General features: G+C 46.7%; 1 long non-coding RNA gene across 2 annotated transcripts in view; it reads left to right on the forward strand.

The window, feature by feature from the left end:
* LOC120495648 overlaps positions 1-17506 on the forward strand; it is a 32233-nt gene extending 14727 nt beyond the window's left edge. The window contains exons 2-4 of one of the 2 annotated variants that reach the window (XR_005626103.1): positions 3091-3269; positions 11109-11185; positions 11972-17506. This is a non-coding gene — a long non-coding RNA (uncharacterized LOC120495648). Of the gene's footprint in view, positions 1-3090; positions 3270-11108 lie in introns of both variants that reach the window. The other variant, XR_005626102.1, reaches the window with a different exon arrangement.
* The last annotated feature ends 1835 nt before the right edge of the window (positions 17507-19341 follow it).

A 19341-nucleotide genomic window follows, 5' to 3' on the forward strand; every position in this document is an offset into this window, starting at 1 on the left:
TGACTTTTCCTTGTTTAAGCACAGAAGAGAGTGGGGCTGGTTGTTGTCTTGCTTTGGGTTCTGTGTGCACTGGATTGAGCTTTATAAAAACCAGGAATATCTCTGGGCTAGCAGCAGGTGTATCTTCTGGGGACACCTTTATCTTCTGTGAGTCTCATTACCCTGACCCTAACTCTGCAATTAGCAGCCTTTAGTAAATATTACATATTATTTATGCTTCCCAGCCCTCCCATGCTGGCAGGATGAAGGTTTCAGGGAAGCAGGGGGAGTGCTCTGTTACCTGTGGGTGGAATGGGGGCTCTGTCCCCAGCAGCCCTGGCTGATGTTTGCCCCTGGCCCCAGCAGGATTTACCAGGAGGAGGGCTGGGACCTGCCTCAGGTCCTGGCAGCTCCAGGGAAAACATTCCTGGTGTGGCACAGAGCTCAGGGATGCAGAGCAACTTTTAACTTTAACTTTTTGAACGCCTGTGAACCTTTGCATCTCTCACAGTGTTTGTGCAGCTTTGCTTTTTAACCCACTTCCAGTGTCCCGATGTAGCCATGATATTTTATGAACAATCCTTTGCCAGGATTTTTCCCTCCTGAGGAGCCTCAGGAAAGAAATGTGAACAATAACTCTCTGCTGCTGTGGAATGCAACAGGTGCAGCTGGGATTGGTGCATGTTGGCTGTCTCTAATTAATGGCCAACCACAGATGCAGCTGCATCGGCCTCTGAGAGTCACAAGATTTTGTTATGCATTCTACTCTGGTTCTTTCAAGCCTTCTGATTGCTCTTTTCTCTGTATTATTTTAATACAGTTTTAATGTAGTATTTAAATATAATATATATAATAATATAATAAACCAGCCTTCTGACTTTATATATATAATGATATAATAATCAAGCCTCACATCTCCACACATGAAGTGTTTCCAACGTCCCACTCTGTTTCCTTCAGTGGCTAGCCAAAGTTTCCAGGAATTCCCTCTGCCAGTGCCCTGATCATTTGAATTACCTGAATAATCTCAGCAAGGGTTTGTTTTGAAAGCCAATATTTAGATACAGAGCTGCTCATTTGCATTTTCCCCCCCTAGGCCTCGGATGGGTTTGTTTGTCCCGGATGGGTTTGTTTGTCCCAGATGGGTTTGTTTGTCCCGGATGGGTTTGTTTGTCCTGGATGGGTTTGTTTGTCCCGGATGGGTTTGTTTGTCCCGGATGGGTTTGTTTGTCCTGAATGGGTTTGTTTGTCCCAGATGGGTTTGTTTGTCCCAGAGCTCAGCCCAAACCCTTGTCCTTGTCCTTTGCTGCTGCTGATCCTCAGCCCTGGGAGCTGCAGCATCCCGGATCTGGGAGTAAACAAACTCAGCCAGTGCAGGCGGTGTTTGCAAGGTGTTCCCTTCTTTATTTACCTTCTGCAGGACATGAAATAAATCTGCAGTTCTTCTCTGTCAGAACCCTGGGTGATTAAAGGTGTGAGGCTGGGACTGCCTGGGAATAGAAGGCTCCAGGGAAACTCTAAATCCCCCTCCAGGAATTAAAGAGGGCTTAGAAAAAGGGGGGAGAGCAAATATTTTCACAGGCAGAGAGTGACAGCAAAGGAGGTTGTTTTTAAGGTAAAAGAGGGTGAAAGGGAATGCCAGCATTTGGCCAAAAAAGCACTTGACTCATGAGAAATAAAGAGTGGCAGGAAGGTGTTTGGGAGCTCAAGTTGAAATTGTTATGATTTAAGAGTGAAATTGTTGCTTGTCAGGATTAATTAGTTAATACAATTCCTAAGAAGACTATTACAGGTTCCTCTTTCCTAATGTTTTCTCTCTGATAGTTATACATTAATTTTAGTGACTATAATGAGAGTATAATGCAGAAGAATAGTTTTCCCAGTGTGATCTGAAGATGTGATGAATATTTGAGGTGCTTTTAATTTTTGTCCATTTGAGGTGAAGTTTTCCATGCATGTTTGCTATGTAGGCAGAACTCCTGTTTAATTTACATTTTGCATGTTATTAATTACCAGTGTTTAATGCACTTTACCTAAGCTTCAAAATTTTAATTCAATTTATTTTTGGCACCTCATTAAGTAGATAATCTTGGTATGCTGTGTTACTTCTGGAATACTTTTCCAGTGCCTAAATGCCTAATTTTAGCACTTTTAAAATTCCTATCCAAAAATACATTTCGTTTCTCCACTTTCATAAATAAAACCGTGTATTCAAGACTTCATTTTTCTCAGCACTTTGTAAAGTAAACTTTAAATATTTTCTTTACTTCTTTATGTGTTTTTTTTTTTGAGTTGCCTGGCGAGAAGATGCAAATGTGGCACATATAAAAGATCTTCCATTTTAATTTAATTGCTGAACGTTTGTGCACAGTGCAGCCATGATGTGTTTGGCTTTTATTGCCTGCTCCAGCAGCTCCCACCGTGAGCCAGCGAGTCCCTGGGAGCAGCAGAGCTCTGTCCCTGCCTGTCCCCTGGCTGTGCTCCTGGCTCCACGCTCGCTGTCCCTGGAGCTGATGGAGACCTGCAAGCACCACAAAAGGGCACGTTAGAAAAAGGATTTTTAAATATTTGTTTATTATTTTAAAGAAAAGATAAAATTCTTCCAGGCGTTCTGGAAGTGGGAGTGAGGAGTTTGTCTCACAGAATGAGAATTCCTCCAGCTTCACTGAGGGCTCCTGGCTGGGGAAGCAGGAGTGAAATGCCTGAATTCTGCACCCAGCTGGGCAGTCCAGGGATTTAAACACCAGATTGAAATATCACAGAATATCCTGAGCTGGAGGGGACCCACAGGGATCATCCAGTTCCCACTCCTGGCCCTGCACAGGGCACCCCACGCACCTTAAATCCACTGATAGCACCCATGAACAATTGTCTCCATCAGATGTTTGCTGGGACAGAAATGGGCTCAAAAGTAATGAAAAGAAATTTCTTTTTATTGGAGCAACATTTGGGCTTGGTCCTGATGCTCTTCCTCTGTTTCAGCCACTTAGAGAAATTATTTTGCTGAAACATCACAGCAGCTGAGCCTGCTCTTGACAAAGCAGTGCAGAGAGCCCTGCTGTCCTCCTGGTTTTACCTAATTAATTAATAGAAATATTTCTTCTTTCACAGGTACAGAACAGGACAATTTAAATCAAGCCATCCCTCCCCTTTCTTGGCTTGGATTTGGCTGTGTCAGTCCTCACTTTTCAAGGGGGGCAGAAACCCAACCCGTGGGTTTTGTGCCTTTCTAAACCTTTCTTGGTGTGGTGATTTCACATGGGAGCAGGAATTGCTGCTGCACAGGGAAGGTGAGTGAGTACCCAGTGAAACACAGCCCTGTGCTGGGCTGGGGGGAGTCTTTTCACAATTTCCTTGGCAAAGGGTTGCGGTGTGGAGGTAAGTGATGTCTGGCATTACAATATTCTATTTGATATTTAGGATGGGCTTGGAGCAGCCTGCTCTGGTGGAAGATGTGCCTGCCCATGGCAGAGGCTGGAATTAGATGCTCTTTGAAGTCCCTTCTGGCCCAAACCATTCTGAGATTTATTCTATAAATTTCCCATTTGCTGTTTCCTTCCCTTATTAAGGGAGGCCAATATAACCAGTGAATCCCAGTAACAATTCAGAGTCCTGTGGTGGTTTTATTTTCTGCCCTGTCCCCGTGCAGCTGCCAGGCACTTGGCACATCAGTGCTGGCCTGCAGGAGCTGCCCTTGGTGCCAGGTGAGTGCCCAGTGGGGTTTTGGGGCTTGCCCACCTCAGATACACATCCTTTGATGCCATAAGGAAGTCTCTGGGGAATGGAATGGTGTTGCTGGCTGTGGTGTTGGAATCCCCAGCTGGATTTGGGACAGTTTGGAAGGGGTTCCTCCAGACAGCCCAGTTCACCCAGAGTTCCTCTGTGGCTCCAGCAGGTCATGGGAGCTCTTAAATCAGAGCCCAGAGACTCACACAGCCTTGCAAGGGTTCTGTAAATTACAGCAGCACGGGGAGGGAGCTCTGGCTGTGGGCTTTTAGCCCTGATTTATGGCCCTCCTCAGGAGAGCACAGGGAGGACAATGACTTCCACATGCTGAGTCAAACAAGAAACAGCCCAAACTTTGAGTTGTTTTGCTCTTTAGCTACTCCAGAAAGCCACAGCACACATTTTGGACCTGTCTGGGGCTCATATATTTTATCTGATAGGTGTTATCTGGTGAGAAATGATGTTCTGGTTCAATAAGAACTGGGAATTCTGGGCTGAGCCCACCCTGAGCCCCTGCTCTCTGCAGGGTCATGCTTTGATTTGCTTTATGAACTGAAGCTGCTCCCACTTGTGATGGCCTCTCCTGGCCCCAGCAGCATCCCTGGTCCCCAGGTGCTTCCCCTGACCTTCCAAATATTTTATGGAATATAAAATATGCTTCTGTAACGTAGAGCTGTTTTAGGAGGTTTATTAACATTTTATGTAGTGTACAATGTATGAAAGTAATGGTCCAGTTATTTATGTGACAAGGTGTCCCTGAAAATGTTCCTGTCTGTGCTGTTTTAATAAGGCACTAAAACACCAGAACCCCCTGCTGCTGAAGCTTCTCAGCCCTCAATTCTATCCCTGCTGCAGCTCATGCAACATCTGCATTCAATCTGTTTTGTTAAGGTTTTCAGTTAATGCAATTTAACAGGAGCATTAAACCCTGGTGGGGTCTGGTTTTTGCCCTGTCCCAGTGAGAGGAGCAGGGACAGGGACAGGTGAGTTTAACACCTCTGACAAGTGCATTTACCCAGGGCAATGAGGGCATGCAGCACGAGGCTCGTGAGGAGCACTGTGTCAGAAACTGGTGGGACACTGGGGGTGTCCAGGAGGTGGCACTCAGGGCTCTGGGCTGAGGACAAGGGGGGACTCCATGGTTTGGAGGTCTTTCCCAGCCTCAGAGATCCTGGGATTGTGTTCAGGCCATTTTCACTAGGAATAGTACCCAAGTCAAAGATGAGCTTTTTGGCCTGCTGGTCACATTATATTACAAAAATATCACATGATTTTTATTTTTTTAAATATTTTGTCAAGCATCTTCAGCACTTTGGAAGTTGTGTTATAAAGAACATTTTCCCTCAGGCAGCAATGGGTATGTTTGTTTATTTCATGCACAGTTGGATAAGTCCCTTCCACCTGGCCAGAGGAGATAAATGCAGGTGTTTTTGTCTGAAAGTCTGAACAAATTAACCATGAGAAAAGCCACGTGGAAAACGAAGGGAATAATTTTGGGTTTGTCCTTATAAATGCAGGAAAGTGTGAAGGTGCATTTGTTTGGCAGTGAGAAGATGAATAAATAAATGAAATGTAGTGGCTACTGATGGTGGACAATGAAATGCTCTGAGATTCCTTTAAGTTTCAGCTTTAAAAATAAAGTAAGGAAAACTTTTTTTTTTTTTTGTATTGTGAGGGGGAATAAAAGGAAGAAGCAATAGCTATTAAGTGCTGTCAGATAGCTGGTGGGCTTGTGTTCAGGAATCAATCTAGGTATCCGAGACAAAAATGAGCTCTGAAGTTGTTCTCTTTAATGCTGGCAAAATCTGCAGCAGTTTTGTCCCTGCTAAAGGCAGTGTTCTCAGGACACCCAGGGATGGGGCTGGCAGATGTGGGAGATGGAAGGGCTCTCCCTGCTCACTCCCTGTTAGGTTCTGTTTTGTCGGGCCAGGGTTTTATGAGCCTTCAAAAGGGAACCTAAAACACCCAAGGATAGCTTGGCTATTACCTTTGGAGGCAAAGAAAGAGCAGGATGGCTTCTGCTGCAGTGTTAGAAACAAAAAGGTTTAATAAAAGGCAAAATAAAAGAAAATCCGAGCCTGGTACAGGGGTCTGCCCCTGGTACAAACACCTTCACAAAAGCCGTTTATTTCTTTTGTCCTCCTCTTTTTCTACCTCATGGCCCAGGCAGGACTTTTTGGCTCCTATCCAATTAGGTGACCCCAAGGTTTTAGTGAAGTCTCTGGGGCCCTATAAGGTGGCTTTTCACCTGATCGTTGGGAGAAACTTCTGGGCTTCTTTCCTTTTTTGGGGGGACAAAGGCTGGCTTTGCCACTCTGTCATTAGGGGCACACTCCTACGTTCCTACAACTCCTGGCTGCCCACGCTCTGAGATGTCCCAGAGCAGGAGGGCAGCACGGATGTGGAAGGGCTCTCCACCATCCCGAGGATATTCCAGTCTGGAAATGGAAGTGGGCCGGACGGATGTGGAAGGGGTCTGCACCATCCCGAGGATATTCCAGTCTGGAAATGGAAGTGGGCCGGACGGATGTGGAAGGGGTCTGCACCATCCCGAGGATATTCCAGTCTGGAAATGGAAGTGGGCCGGACGGATGTGGAAGGGTTCTGCACCATCCTGAGGATATTCCAGTGTGGAAATGGAAGTGGGCAGCACGGATGTGGAAGGGCTCTCCACCATCCCGAGGACATTTCCATCTGGAAATGGAAGTGGGCAGCACAGATGTGGAAGGGTTCTGCACCATCCTGAGGATATTCCAGTGTGGAAATGGAAGTGGGCAGCACAGATGTGGAAGGGCTCTCCACCATCCCATGTGGAAGGGCTCTCCACCATCCCGAGGACATTCCAGTGTGGAAATGGAAGTGGCAGCACGGGGGATGCTGATCCCTGCCTGCAGCCTGGCCAGGAGAGCTGGCACAGCCCTGCTGTGGCACTGAGCCTCGTCCTGTCCTGTCCTGTCCTTCCCTCAGCAGTGTCAGTGTCCCAGCCCTGCTGTCAGCGCTGGAACTGAGCACAGCCCCCCAGGAGTCCCCCAAACCCATTCAGTGCCTGCCTCAGCACCTCACCCCTCCTTGCTGCACGAGCAGCCTGGAAAAGGGCAGGATCCGGGTCCCTCTCCTTCTGTGGCCCTGCAGAAGCCGTGGAATGAGCTGCAGACAGGAGTTGGAGTGTCTGATTCACATCACTTCTTAAATTCAATGAGCTCACAGCTGTGCCACCCATGTGCTTCAGCACTTGTCCCTTCCACAAGTTATTTCTGTCTCGGAGTCTGCTCAGGGAACAGCTGCAGGAGTGGTGGCTCTGCACTGGAGTACCTGAAAGCTGAATGTTTAGCAATATTTAACTGAGAATATTGCAGAAACTGACCCACACTTCTGAAGGTTTCACTGTTTAGTGAAAATTTTACTAAATTTAGGATTGCACATTAAATATTTTTTTCCCTCTGGAGGCTGTTATATGTGGTTACATCACAATTTATACTGGTTTTTGGGGTGAAAATCTGATCCTGAAGGGTGCTTGTTGTAAACAAATACGTAATTGTATTTATGGTGGTTAATGTGAATGACTGAGGTAAGCTCATAATTCTGGTTATTATGGAAAAGAAGTGCACGTAAGAACTATTTAAATGAGACAGGTAGAAGTAGAAATGCTAAATTTGATCAGTTAAGAAAAAGTAAAGGCAGGAAAGGGGGTTAATATGAAATCCTGGTTGGTCTACATGCAATAAATCTTATTCTGAGGGGAAGAGCTGATTCTCTGAATGGGGGGCAGGGACCAAAGCAGCTGAGCAAGAGCTAAATGAGAACCCATTTTCCTGCTTGTGGACTGAGTAAACTCTGCAGTGCTTTCTCCATGTGGGACCACAGGAGTGCCTGACACACAGCCACAGGAAATTCCCAGCAGTATCTGTGGCAGCAGACGAGGATTTCTGTGGGACACACTGGATGTGAAGCTAAAATGGATTTTTGTTTGGTGATCCAAGGCACTGCTGCTGTTAGAATATAAAAAGGACGGTCCTGTGAGTTGCCAATTAACCTAAATTTACCCAAGGGGGGGAAAGAAGTTCTAATGCTTTGGGAAGGGTTTTCCTGGCCTTTCCTGTGCTTTGGGAATGGGTTTTCCTGGCTTTTCTTGTGCTTTGGGAAGGGTTTTCCTGGTTTTTCCTGTGATTTGGGAAGGGTTTACCTGGCTTTCCCTGTGCTTTGGGAAAGGGTTTGCCTGGCTTTCCCTGTGCTTTGGGAATGGGTTTTCCTGGCTTTTCTTGTGCTTTGGGAAGGGTTTTCCTGGTTTTTCCTGTGATTTGGGAAGGGTTTGCCTGGCTTTTCTTGTGCTTTGGGAATGGGTTTTCCTGGCTTTTCTTGTGCTTTGGAAAGGGTTTTCCTGGCTTTTCCTGTGGTTTTTGCCTGTTTTTCCTGTGCTGTGGGAGGGGTTTTCCTGACTTTTCCTGTGCTTTGGAAGGGTTTTCCTGGCTGTTCCTGTGATTTTTGCCTGTTTTTCCTGTGCTGTGGGAGGGGCTTGCCTGCCTTTTCCTGTGATTTTTGCCTGTTTTCCCTGTGCTGTGGGAGGGGTTTTCCTGGCTGTTCCTGGCGAGGGTGTGCAGTGGAAGCTGGCACCGTGGCAGAGGTGCCCAGCCCAGGAGGGGCAGGTGAGACCTGGCTCGGAGCACTGCAGGGACACCTTGGACCAGCCTGGGAGGAGGCTCAGCTGGGCTGGGCTTGTCACCTGCCCCTGCAGGTTCTGCCTCTGCCCCCAGCAAACGCTCTGATTTCTGCAGCTCTCCAGTAAATCAGCACAAATGCACTCTGACAACATCACAGCCACTCACAGACCTGCTGGTTCTGTCATATTGTCTGGCTGCACTGAAGAATAGAATATTTTGAACAGATGGAATTTGTATCAATGTTTCTTGTAAATTATCATCTACCCGGCTGCTTTACATAGCAGTAAATTTATTTATTTATTGCTGGATTATTGATGATATTCTTCCCTTTATTTCAACTCTGACCGTAAAGAAGAGCCCAAATCAATGATTTGCAATGACTCTGAAATGCCTGTAGTGTGTTTGTGAGGATGCTTCTGAGACCCTTTTTGTGGGCTTTAATGAGGTGCCCTAACCACTAATGAAGTGTGTTTCTCAGAAGATACCACAGCAATAAAAGCATCTTCTTGTGGTAAATACCATCTCTGGTGAAACACCGGAGAGCTTAACGTGTTTAAAAGTGTGCAGCAATTTAAAATCAAATTACCAGTTAATCAAATAACATCAGCTTTGCCTCATTTCAGTCCTGGAACAAGCACAGAATTGTGGATTTTAAACAAACACAGCACACGGCTGCAGCAGGTCAGGTCCAGCCTGGACGTGGCTCCTTGGCTCCATCAAACTTCACATTTTCCACCTGGATGTTGTTTTCATTGGAGCTCTCCCAGTTGGAGTTGCTGGCTGCAGAAGGGGGGCTGATTGATTTTTATGCTAATCCTGGGTGAAAAGCAGCCGCTGTAGCCCCGGCTAATCCAGCTCATCGGGGCTGTGGACAGGCAGAGAACGGCTGGGGATGTCAGCCTGGGACGTGTTTAATCCCTGCCAGCCGGGCTTTCCCTGCCGCTCACCTGCCCGGGATCTGCTCCTGTCCCTTCTGGGGGGCAGAAGGGATGGAAGAGCTCTCCCAGCCAGCTGTGCCCAGGAGGAGAATTCCCTGGCGTGGGCACTGCTGCTGGGTTCTGCTTTGGTGGGTGCCCCTTTCCCCAGCCGGAGCACAGCCCTGCTCTGACCAGGGAGGGATTTACAGCCCGCCCTAAATTTGATTTGTTCCCACAAATGTTGTATGAAAAGGAGCTTGTTCTCTTTATTAAATACTCCCAGCCTGAGGGCACGGTTTATGCAGCATCATTACACCTGGTGGGAACGAATCCATCCTGCTCCCTTTGAAATGATTCATGGCAGGGGGTGGATCCAAGAAAATGGGGTTGGGATGTGCGTTCATCCAGCAGCTAATGAGAACTAGTGCATTTTAATGTCATTTAGATATTTCTTATGGAGGGGTTTCACAGCTGGCTTGCAAGTAAAGCTGAGTTAATAGGAGAAATAATAATTGGTGATTCTTGAGTGTGTTTATGGTAAAGAAGAAGACAAGGTTGTTAGCATGGAAACAGATTAGAAAAGATACATGAACATTTTTGTGAGCTAGATACATGTATAAGTAGATGTGTATATTATTAAATGTGTTTTATTGGATAACTAACTAATAAGACACATATAATAAATATACTTTATTAGACTTAGTATATTATTAGATGTGTTTTATTAAATTTTTGTAAAACTTTTGTTAATTACATTGATGTTAATTGCTTTGCACCAATGAATATAATAAGTTATAGTGATGTACTTAATGACTTAAAATCACACTTTATTAAGAGTATATAAGCTAGAGAACACGCAGAAGAAAAAACCTTTTCTTCTTAGACCCTGATCATGTGTGTGTATGCCACATGTGACCTAACAGTGACAATTCCTCTCTATACATCTATATATAGATATGTATGTTTGTGTGTGTGTGTATATATATATATATATATAATATTTGTTGTGTACTGGATGGGGCTCCGATTAACCTGTTCTAGTGGAACATTTCCTGACCATGGAATGGGGTTGAACTAAATGGTCTTTAAGGAGCCTTCCAATCCCAGCCTCTCTGAGATTCCATGATTTCTCAGTACAAGACTCAGGGCTGTGTCCCCCCTCTCCCCTGCACTAATTACCTGTGCATTCACTCAGCACCTCTGAACTGCCACACACAACACTGAACGCAGAATTAACTTCTTCTAGTGCCTATAACAGAATTAAACCCCAGCTTAAGCAGGGCAGGCTTCAGTTATTAATCCTCCCATGAGCGACTATAATTATTTTTGCCAGCACTAATTTCATTTGCATATGTGTAGTTAAGGGAAGCAAGGGGGGCTGGGGGGTTTTGCTGAATGAAGCAGAGCTGATTTAAAGGAGGGAAAAAGCAGCAATGCCCTGCCAAAAAAAGGCAAATGAACCACTCTGAGTGTTTCTGATCTCTGTGTGTGAGGGGATTCCTGGGAGAGTGTTGTCCTACATCTGTCAGGAGTGACTGGATGTGACAGGGAAGGTGACGGGTGGTGGGGCTGAACAAACACTGCTCAGTTCTGCTTTCAAACCCAGCAAAAAGAATCACAAAGAGCTCCAGCTGGAGATGGGAACTCAGTTTTATTGGGCTTTTCTCTCATTGGTGTGCTCGGAGTTCTGAGGTGATGCAAACACCTGATTGATTGTTGGACAAAGGACAGGAGCAAAATTCCATTTGGGCCAGTGGATGTGCCACGATTTTTTCCTTCCCAGGTTTTTAGGAAACTTCAATCTGTGTCACTGTGCTTTGTTTTGCAGGTTGTTGTGGCCTTGCCTGTCAGAGTGTGGGGGTTTGCTGGCAATAATTCCTGTTCCAGGCCAAAAAAAGCGCTCACGTAAGTCAGCTCAGATGGTTCCTCCTTTCCCTCCTTTCCCACAACTTATTTTTGGGTGCTAAAGTTGTCACTACCAGTTGGATGGGACAACACAGGCTTTGCATTTTCCTTGTGCTGTGGCAGGAGAAGCAATTTCCATAAATTTTACTGGGATTTGCTTGGAAATGTATTCAGTGCCAGCTGGTGAAGGAGAGGTTTGGGAGGGACGTGGGTGGGCTGATGTGTGTCCACCTTTGGCCCTGTGGGCTGTGCAGCAAACAACCAGATCTCCCTGCCCCGGAGCCCTGAGAGCCTGGTGTCTCTTCAGTTCCTGCTGATATTTATTTTTGGCAAACAGTCTCAGCACCGAGCTCAGCTTTCTGTGCTCAGGGATGACCTCGAGCAGCTCTGAGGATCAAAAATGTGAGAAAAGAAGCTACAAATGCAACAGAGCTCACCAAACCTCTGCAGGGCACCCCGTGAGCACCGTGGCACTGAGACACCATAAAAATATTATTAAAAATCTTATAAAAATAGGCATGTTAATAAGGGAGAGAAGTTGCCAAGGACTGGGGAGCAGCAGTATCTCAAAGCCACAGCTGGGAGTTGCACAAAGCTTTTTTCTTGCTCAACAGGCAGAGTGAAATAAATTTATTTTATTAATGGAAATCTGGTTTTCCAAGAAGAGAGCTCAGAAGGCAGAGGGCAAGAAAAGGGAATGGTCAACTTAAGTTCTTAATGCATGGCATTTTAAACTCCTTCCTTTTTACAAATGTTTAATTCATCACTGAATATTCCTTCTTTTAGTGCTGCTGAAACGGAGTCAGAAATAAGAAATCCTCCAAGACCTTGGTCCGTGCAGTCACAAATGTTCCACATGATTTGTGTTGAAATCTTCAGTGCTGGACAACTCTGTACATTTAATATTGAACTCCTGATTTTCCAGCTTGTTTCCTACCTGCACAGTGGGTTTATGTGTCAGTCCAGTCTTCCCACACTGGGTCTAAGTTTATCCAGTTAATTTGCTCAAAGCCAAGTGTTGAATGTCTAGATAAGCCTTGTTATTAATTAAATCCCTTCCCTCCATATTGCTGCTCATAAAGTGAATTTAACATTAAAATAAGGACCATCTTATTTTTGTCCCAGGAGCTCTCAGTGGTTTCCAGAGCTTCTCCTGTATGTGCAGTCTCCTGTCAGTGTGGAGCCAATTAAAGCACAATTAACCCATTTATCTGAGGGGCTCAAACACAGGCCTGGTGTGGAACCCAAATGTTGGGCTGGAAGCAGCTGGTGATGTGAAGGGAAGAGGGGAGAGGAGTGTTGGGCGAGGGAAAGAAATGGAAATAACATTGTTCAGTAAGATGTGAATGAATTTCAGGTGATGTTTACCATGTTTGCCATGACTGGCTCTGGCTCTGGTTTCCAACTTCCAAGCAAACATCCAACAATTCTGCTGGCCCATCCCTTGTGGATGCTTGCTGTAAAACTGCTGTCCCAGCTTTAACACCCCAAAGCTCTTTGCTAAGTGGAGAATTGTTCTCAGGCTGAGGAATTAATAGCAAAGTTTCCCTGACAGAAAGAGCCAGGCATTCATCCCACAGCAATTGTTCCCAGAACTGGCAAATACAAATTAAAGCACTTTGCTGCTGCATTTCTTTTTTTCTGTGAAGGTCTTTATTTATTACATTTGCTGTTTAGGTTTGCAGTCTCAGCCCTATATACAGTTACACACAAATTACACATGAAAACAAAATGTGGCTGGAGACAAGAACGAATGCTATCACTGAAAGAAATGATTGCTTTCAGAAATATAGCCAAACCTACCTCGTTCTCTTGTCTAAAAACTGAGTTTTGCTCCTCAGGACCTTTGTCAGACTGAGCAAAAAGATGTTCTGGCATTAACTCTTTTGTGCTGAGGGTTTTTCCTGTTCTTCAGGGAAGGAAGAAGCTGCACCTGAGCATCCCCAGGGGTGCACACGTGCCAGGGCCAGCACTGGTGTGTGAAGAACCATCCCCAGTGTCTGAGGAGGGCACAGGGACACTCTCACCGTTAATAAAGGGTTCTCTGGAAAGCTCTCCAACACAGCTGGAGTGCCAAAATGACTTCAAGTGCTCACAAACTCCACTTATGGGGCTGCAACTCAGCTGAGAGCAAGAGCTCCTGCTTTCTCCACAGAACGTGGGAGTTGTTCGATCCCACAGCTTTCAGTGACTTCGGAGTAAAAGGAAAGGTATTTCAAAGGAAGTAAAACACTTTCACCAGTGACAAACTTCCCCCAAGGTCTGATTGATGGTTGGAGTGAGCTCTGTAGAGCAGAGCTCCTTGAGGTGTGTGCTGGCTGAGGGGAGAGGGGAGCAGCCGAGCTTGGCTCACAAATCTCTCCTTGCTGCTGCCTTCTGTTGAACTTCAGTGTGTGCTGGTGTGTAATGGACAGAGAAAAACACATCTGAAAGCAGCAAACGTGAAAGGTAAGGATGCACTGAAATAACACCAGATGGACACTGTGCAGGAGGAGGAGACCCCTGAGCCAGAGACTGAGTCACTCGAGGGTCAAACTGAGCAACCCACAGGAGTTCAACACTCTGCATTGCTGTTCTTCAGTGACAGAGGTATTTGTTTCATTTAGTAACAATTAAATGAGCTTTTCTAGTTTTTGTAGGAGTCAGTTTTTCAGGCCTTTTAAATTAATGTGTATTTGTTTAAAAGTGCCAAAGCCTGGGAAGGATCTGGCAGTGCCAAACCACTTTTATTTCCCTAGCTCGAGGTGTAGAGAGCCTGTCTGCCCTGGTTAGGCTGATCTGCCCAGGAACCTGAATTTAGCTGACACACAGATGACACCCCCAGCCAGCTCTTCCCTTCCCCAGAGTTATTCCCATCTGTTTCTGAGGAGAGGAAAAGCAATTCAGGTGCTGGGTTGGTTTTGTTGCTGTTTTGTTCAGGAGAGAGCAGGCTCTGCTTCCTGCAGGTGCAACCTTCATCCACCAAAGCAGATTGATTTTTTATTTTAATGTGGGGCTAGAGGGATTTCATCCCTGTAGGTGTGGGAGCAGGACCTGCACAGGGTTCCATCTTCCCTTGCTGGAAATTCTTCATGGATATCCAGGTTCAGGGCACGTGGATGGTGGCTTGGCCACATCTGGACGTGTCACCTCCACCTGCTCAGGGCTGAGGGGCATCAGGTGGTCATGGGCTTAGCAAAACCACAAAATAGCCCAAAATCAAGGGATTTCCAGGGGCCCTGCAGCAGCCAGCTCCCCCTGTCCCCTGCACAACTCAGGGTGAGGATGGGGAGAGGCTTGGGAACATCTCACTGAAATTCCTCTCTCCTGATGCCCAAATTTGCAGCACAGGGAAAATCACAGCCTTTATGCAGTACTGGAGAAAATAAGCAGAACTTTCCATCCCTAAACTGTTAGAGTTGAAAATCCTGGAAATGCTTCATACACTTAAAAAATCCAGGGCTCCATTTCTGTATTTTTCTGATTGTTGCTGCACTTTCAGAAGCTCTCATTTCACACGTGGAAATTGGTGATGAGCAGATTAAGGGATTTCCTACCACCTGTGGAGTTAATAGAAAGAGCAGATGCTGGTAATGCTGGACAGAGAATTCTAGCTTGGAATTCAGGCTTCTTTCATTTGCACATTTCTGAGAAATGGAATATATGTGGCTCCTAATGATCTAAGTTATTAGGAAAAGAAAGCTTTAAGGGATCTGGCCCCGAGACTGTGTCCTATTAATTCTAAATGTAAAATAATTTCTCTGATGACAATGGAAAACTGCACAGTAATTACAGTGGCCCAAGAGGAGAAATTACTGTGCAGTCTCAAGTTATCAAACAGCTCCAACCTTTTTTAATATCACAGACATACTTAGGCTTCATGCAAGAAAAGCAAAGTACCCCAAGGTAGTCTAATTTCATCTCCCAGCAAACAGAAATCTTTTTTTTTCTGTGAATGCAAATCACATTTTTATTACAGCAAAGAGCAACGAGTCCTTTTTTTTTTTTTTCCTTTTAGCTCATTGGAAACACAGCTGATGTAATTGGACAATTGATGTAATTGCAAATGCAACTGCAGTAATTGCACATGCAAATAAGGGATTGTTCGCAGGGCTATAAAACTGGTGGGAGCAGGTACAATGTACTCCTGCATTGCCTGGCTCATAATTGGATGGGTGTTTTGCACCAAGGCTTTAATGCAGCTCCTTCCTCCTTATTTATCTGGGAACAGCTCCCTTCCCTAAATATGAAATATCCTTTACACAGCAAGCAATAAAAATAATGGGTTCCCCATAATACTCAGGGCTGGGAACGCATTATTTCTAAACTGTGGTGCCTTTTACTTTATGGAGAGTGAAATAAACACTTACTGGAGATAAAAGCTGCTCTGAGCTCCACAGCCACCAGGAGCCCCCGGAGCGTTTGCTGGCTCCACTGCAGGGGGAGGGGAGCGTGGCAGGCAATGGTTTGTGGTGGTTTTTTCAAACCTGTTGGTGCTAATGATAACATTTTAAATGTAATAACTTTTCCTCTCACTCCTTATCTTGGCAGTTTCCTTGGCATCAGCAGCTGCTCTGTGCTGAAATCCTCCTCTGCGTGTGAGGAAAGCCAGGAGTTAGTGCAGCCCCAGTGTGCCCAGCACAGCTCTGTGCCCAGAAGGGAGCTGGGCACACTCAGCTCATTCCCTGGGCTGGGAAAACACCTCTTCTCCTTGTTTTCCCCTCCTTTTTTACCCCCTGACTGCAGTGCAGGTAGCAGCAGAGTGTTCCAACAGCACCAGGCTTTAAGGGAACTGGTGGAGCCAGGTCCAGGTAAAATGAGTTTAATACATTGAATTTATTACTTTCATTGTGTTGTTCCAGAGTAGGACTGCACACAAGCTCCACATCTGCTGTGAAAGAAAACTTTGAGTTTATGAGGCAAGCAAAACCTCAGGCTGGGATATCATTGTTGGTAAATCCAGTGGCACTACAGGGATCAGGTAAAGATCCCAGTGATGCCCCCTGACATTTGAGAGGGCCAGGAAACATCCTGTGTGTGTGGCAGGAAGGGAAATGAGGGAGAGCAGGGCCATGTGGGGACCAGCAGAGATCAATTGCAGTGTACAGGAAATGCTTTTCCCTACAATCCCAGAAACATCTCCTCCAATTCATATTTAGAGCTCGAGGGATCCCCAGGAGGAGCTGTGACATCTTATTTCCCACAGTGTGCTGGGCCAAGAAAGGAGCAGGAAAAATACCTTCCCATTCACTTAATTATGGCCCAAGGAATAAATTATTCAAATTAAGCCAGCATTTCTATCCTGGTGTGGCCACTCTGCATCCAGAATAGCTCCAGGACTGACCCAGGGGTGATGTGAGCCCCCTTTTTCCTCTCTGTGAGGCCAATTCCTGTATTTGTCCACGTTCCTGCCTCAAGCTCCACATTCCTCATCCCTCTCTGAACACTGGAGTGACTCTCGGGACAATGGTAGTGAAGAGAGAGTTGGATTCCCAAAGGCTGTGCTTGCTCCTGAATCCCTCCCTGGCAGGGTGGTGCTGTATGGAAAAATTCATGGGTTCTTGCTCTGATGAAGAATTGGTGGCCTGGCACTGCCAGTCTGGGTTGCTCAGACTTTTCCTCAGTGCAGTCTGGCAATTCCTGTTCCAAAGCTGGTTCTGTGCAAGCCCAGAGCCCTGAGGCTCACCCTGCACAGAAGGGCTGTGGTCTGCAGGGATAAAACCCTGGGAATGACCTGGGTCAGGTGGGCAGCTCCAGCTCTGGCCTCCAGCAGTGCTCTGTGCGTGTCTGGGCAAGGGAAGGGCTGTGGCACTGCCTGAATTACATTTGAGAGCAGGATTATTTGCAGGTTCTTGCTCTGTTTGAGCTCCCTGGGAAGGCCCTGCTGAGCTTTGTTGAACAAACACTTCTGTGAGATGGGAACTTGATCTTCACATGACATTTATAGCTTGATAGGAAGAACCTCTGGCTTAATCTGTTCCACTGAGAGATGGGGATTTCTTTTATTTATCAACCCCAAGTGCTGCTTTGGGGTTAGCTCTTCAGCTGATGTGCTCCAGCATGGGAGAGTGTCAGATCTGGTGGAGAAATTGCAGTGTAACTAAAGGCTTTATGCTTCCCTCATTTCACCTGCTCTCATTTTCTCTGTCTTAATTCCAATGAAAGACAATGTGGTTTACCTTGGATCGTGTTTATTCTCAGAGTGAGAGCTTCCACTGCTCAGCCACACTGTCCATGGACTGGGAATGCCACTCCTCTGGAGCCAGGGCATCCTCACACTCCTGCTGGGCAGGTGAGCTCGTTTTGCCTCAGTGCCACAATGGCTTGGGTTGGAGGAGACCCTAAAGATGGTTCCAGCCTGGCACGGGCAGGGCCCCCTTCCCTGGAGCAAGCCACGCTGTCCATGGACTGGGAATGCCACTCCTCTGGAGCCAGGGCATCCTCACACTCCTGCTGGGCAGGTGAGCTCGTTTTGCCTCAGTGCCACAATGGCTTGGGTTGGAGGAGACCCTAAAGATGGTTCCAGCCCTGGCACGGGCAGGGCCCCCTTCCCTGGAGCAGGTGATGAGGGAATGGTCAGTCCAAGGCTCCTTCCCCTGGAGCAGGGCTGGAATGCTGCAGCTCCAGATGCACGGAGCTGTGTGACACCAGTGGGTGAGACAGGAATGAAATCTGTGCCACGGGGAGCAGTGGGTGCAGGTTTTTAAAGGGGAAGGTGATGCCAGCCCTCAGTGGGACTGAGCTGTTCCCATGCCATGATTCCCAGGGCTGTTCCTGTGCCACGATTCCCAGGGCTGCTCCCCTCCTGGCCCTGAGCTGAGCTGAGGCTCCAGCCAGCTCTATTGCAAAACCCCAAACTGGGCCTTGTATTAAAAGCAATCCCCCATATGGTGGCAGCCTTTTGAAAGAGATGGGGAAAACCTCCCTCAGTGTTTGTTTTAATGCAGCCAGAAAGAAAACCAGAGCCTGTGGAATGGCTCTCCTCAGGTCCATGGGGAAAATGGGCATCTCTGAAGCACTTCCACAGAAACCTGGGAGAGGGAGAGGCTTTCCAGTTCCTTGCCTACAGGATTATTTCCATTCTTGGCCTTGTATCAGGACAGGAGTGGGTTTAATCATTTCCATCACTTCTCAAGTGCTTACACAGTCAAAGTCTTAGATAAATACAATTTTTACCTTTGTGTAATAGTCTTATATTTTCATAGAATAAAACGATGTTTTAGGCTAAAAAAAGGTGTGAAATTTCAAATGGGCAGTGCAAACATGCAGTTTTAATGTAAGAATGTACTGAGGGCTGTAAGGACACAAACCCATGAGCACATAACCAGAATCAACCCAATGTGTCTGCATGCACAGATATAAAAATACCAGCTTCATTAGCAGGGTGAAGACTTTGTGTGAGTCCCTCTGGAGAGCTGCCAGTGTAACAAAATAGAACCAATATTGTAAATACAGGACCCAATATAACAAATGCAGGTCCCGCTTCTGTTATCTGTGCTGTGCTGAGTGCCTCAGCAGAGGCTGCACGCTGTTGTTGGAAGAGTTTGTTCCTCTTCCCTGAGCTCTTTCTGCTGCTGTTCAGCAAATTCCAAAATTAGGTGTTCAGCAGAGTCCTCCTTGTTCCCAGCAGCTTTTTGAGAGCCAGGAGCCCTGTGCTGGCAGCTCCTCTGCTGGGGCAGGAAAGGCAATCCGTGCCCTGAGGGGAGCAGGGGTGTCTCTGCTGGAGATGTAAATCCTGTCAGTCAGGGCATGAACTGGACAGCACGCTGGCAAAGTGGGGTTAATTCCCTTAACTGCCCATTAGGCCTTGCTCCTTCCTCCTCCTCCTCCTCCCATTGCTGAGGAGAAGGGTCCTGGGAAGCTCTGCCAGCCCTTGGGGGTTTGGGGCTCTGCAGAGGGCGTGCTGGGCAGCACTGCTCTGACTGAGGAAAGGCTCCCATTGACTCAGTGCAAGGCAGATTTCATTTTTATTCCCCTTTTCCCTTGGTTCAGTGAGTGCTGCCCACCAGAATCGCTCAGCTCAGGCGAGCAGGGATGCTGGCAGGCAGCACAGGTCCCAACACCACGGCACAGTGGCAGTGTGTGCCCCCGAGCTGTGGCAGGGAGGAGCAGAGCCAGGAGAGCTTCTGAGGGCAGCTTTGGAGCTCTGGTGCTTGGCAGTGTTTTCTCTTTCTCGC

Source organism: Passer montanus, unplaced genomic scaffold (assembly GCF_014805655.1).
Source record: "Passer montanus isolate IOZ18808 unplaced genomic scaffold, ASM1480565v1 scaffold9, whole genome shotgun sequence".
Lineage (NCBI taxonomy): Eukaryota > Metazoa > Chordata > Aves > Passeriformes > Passeridae > Passer > Passer montanus.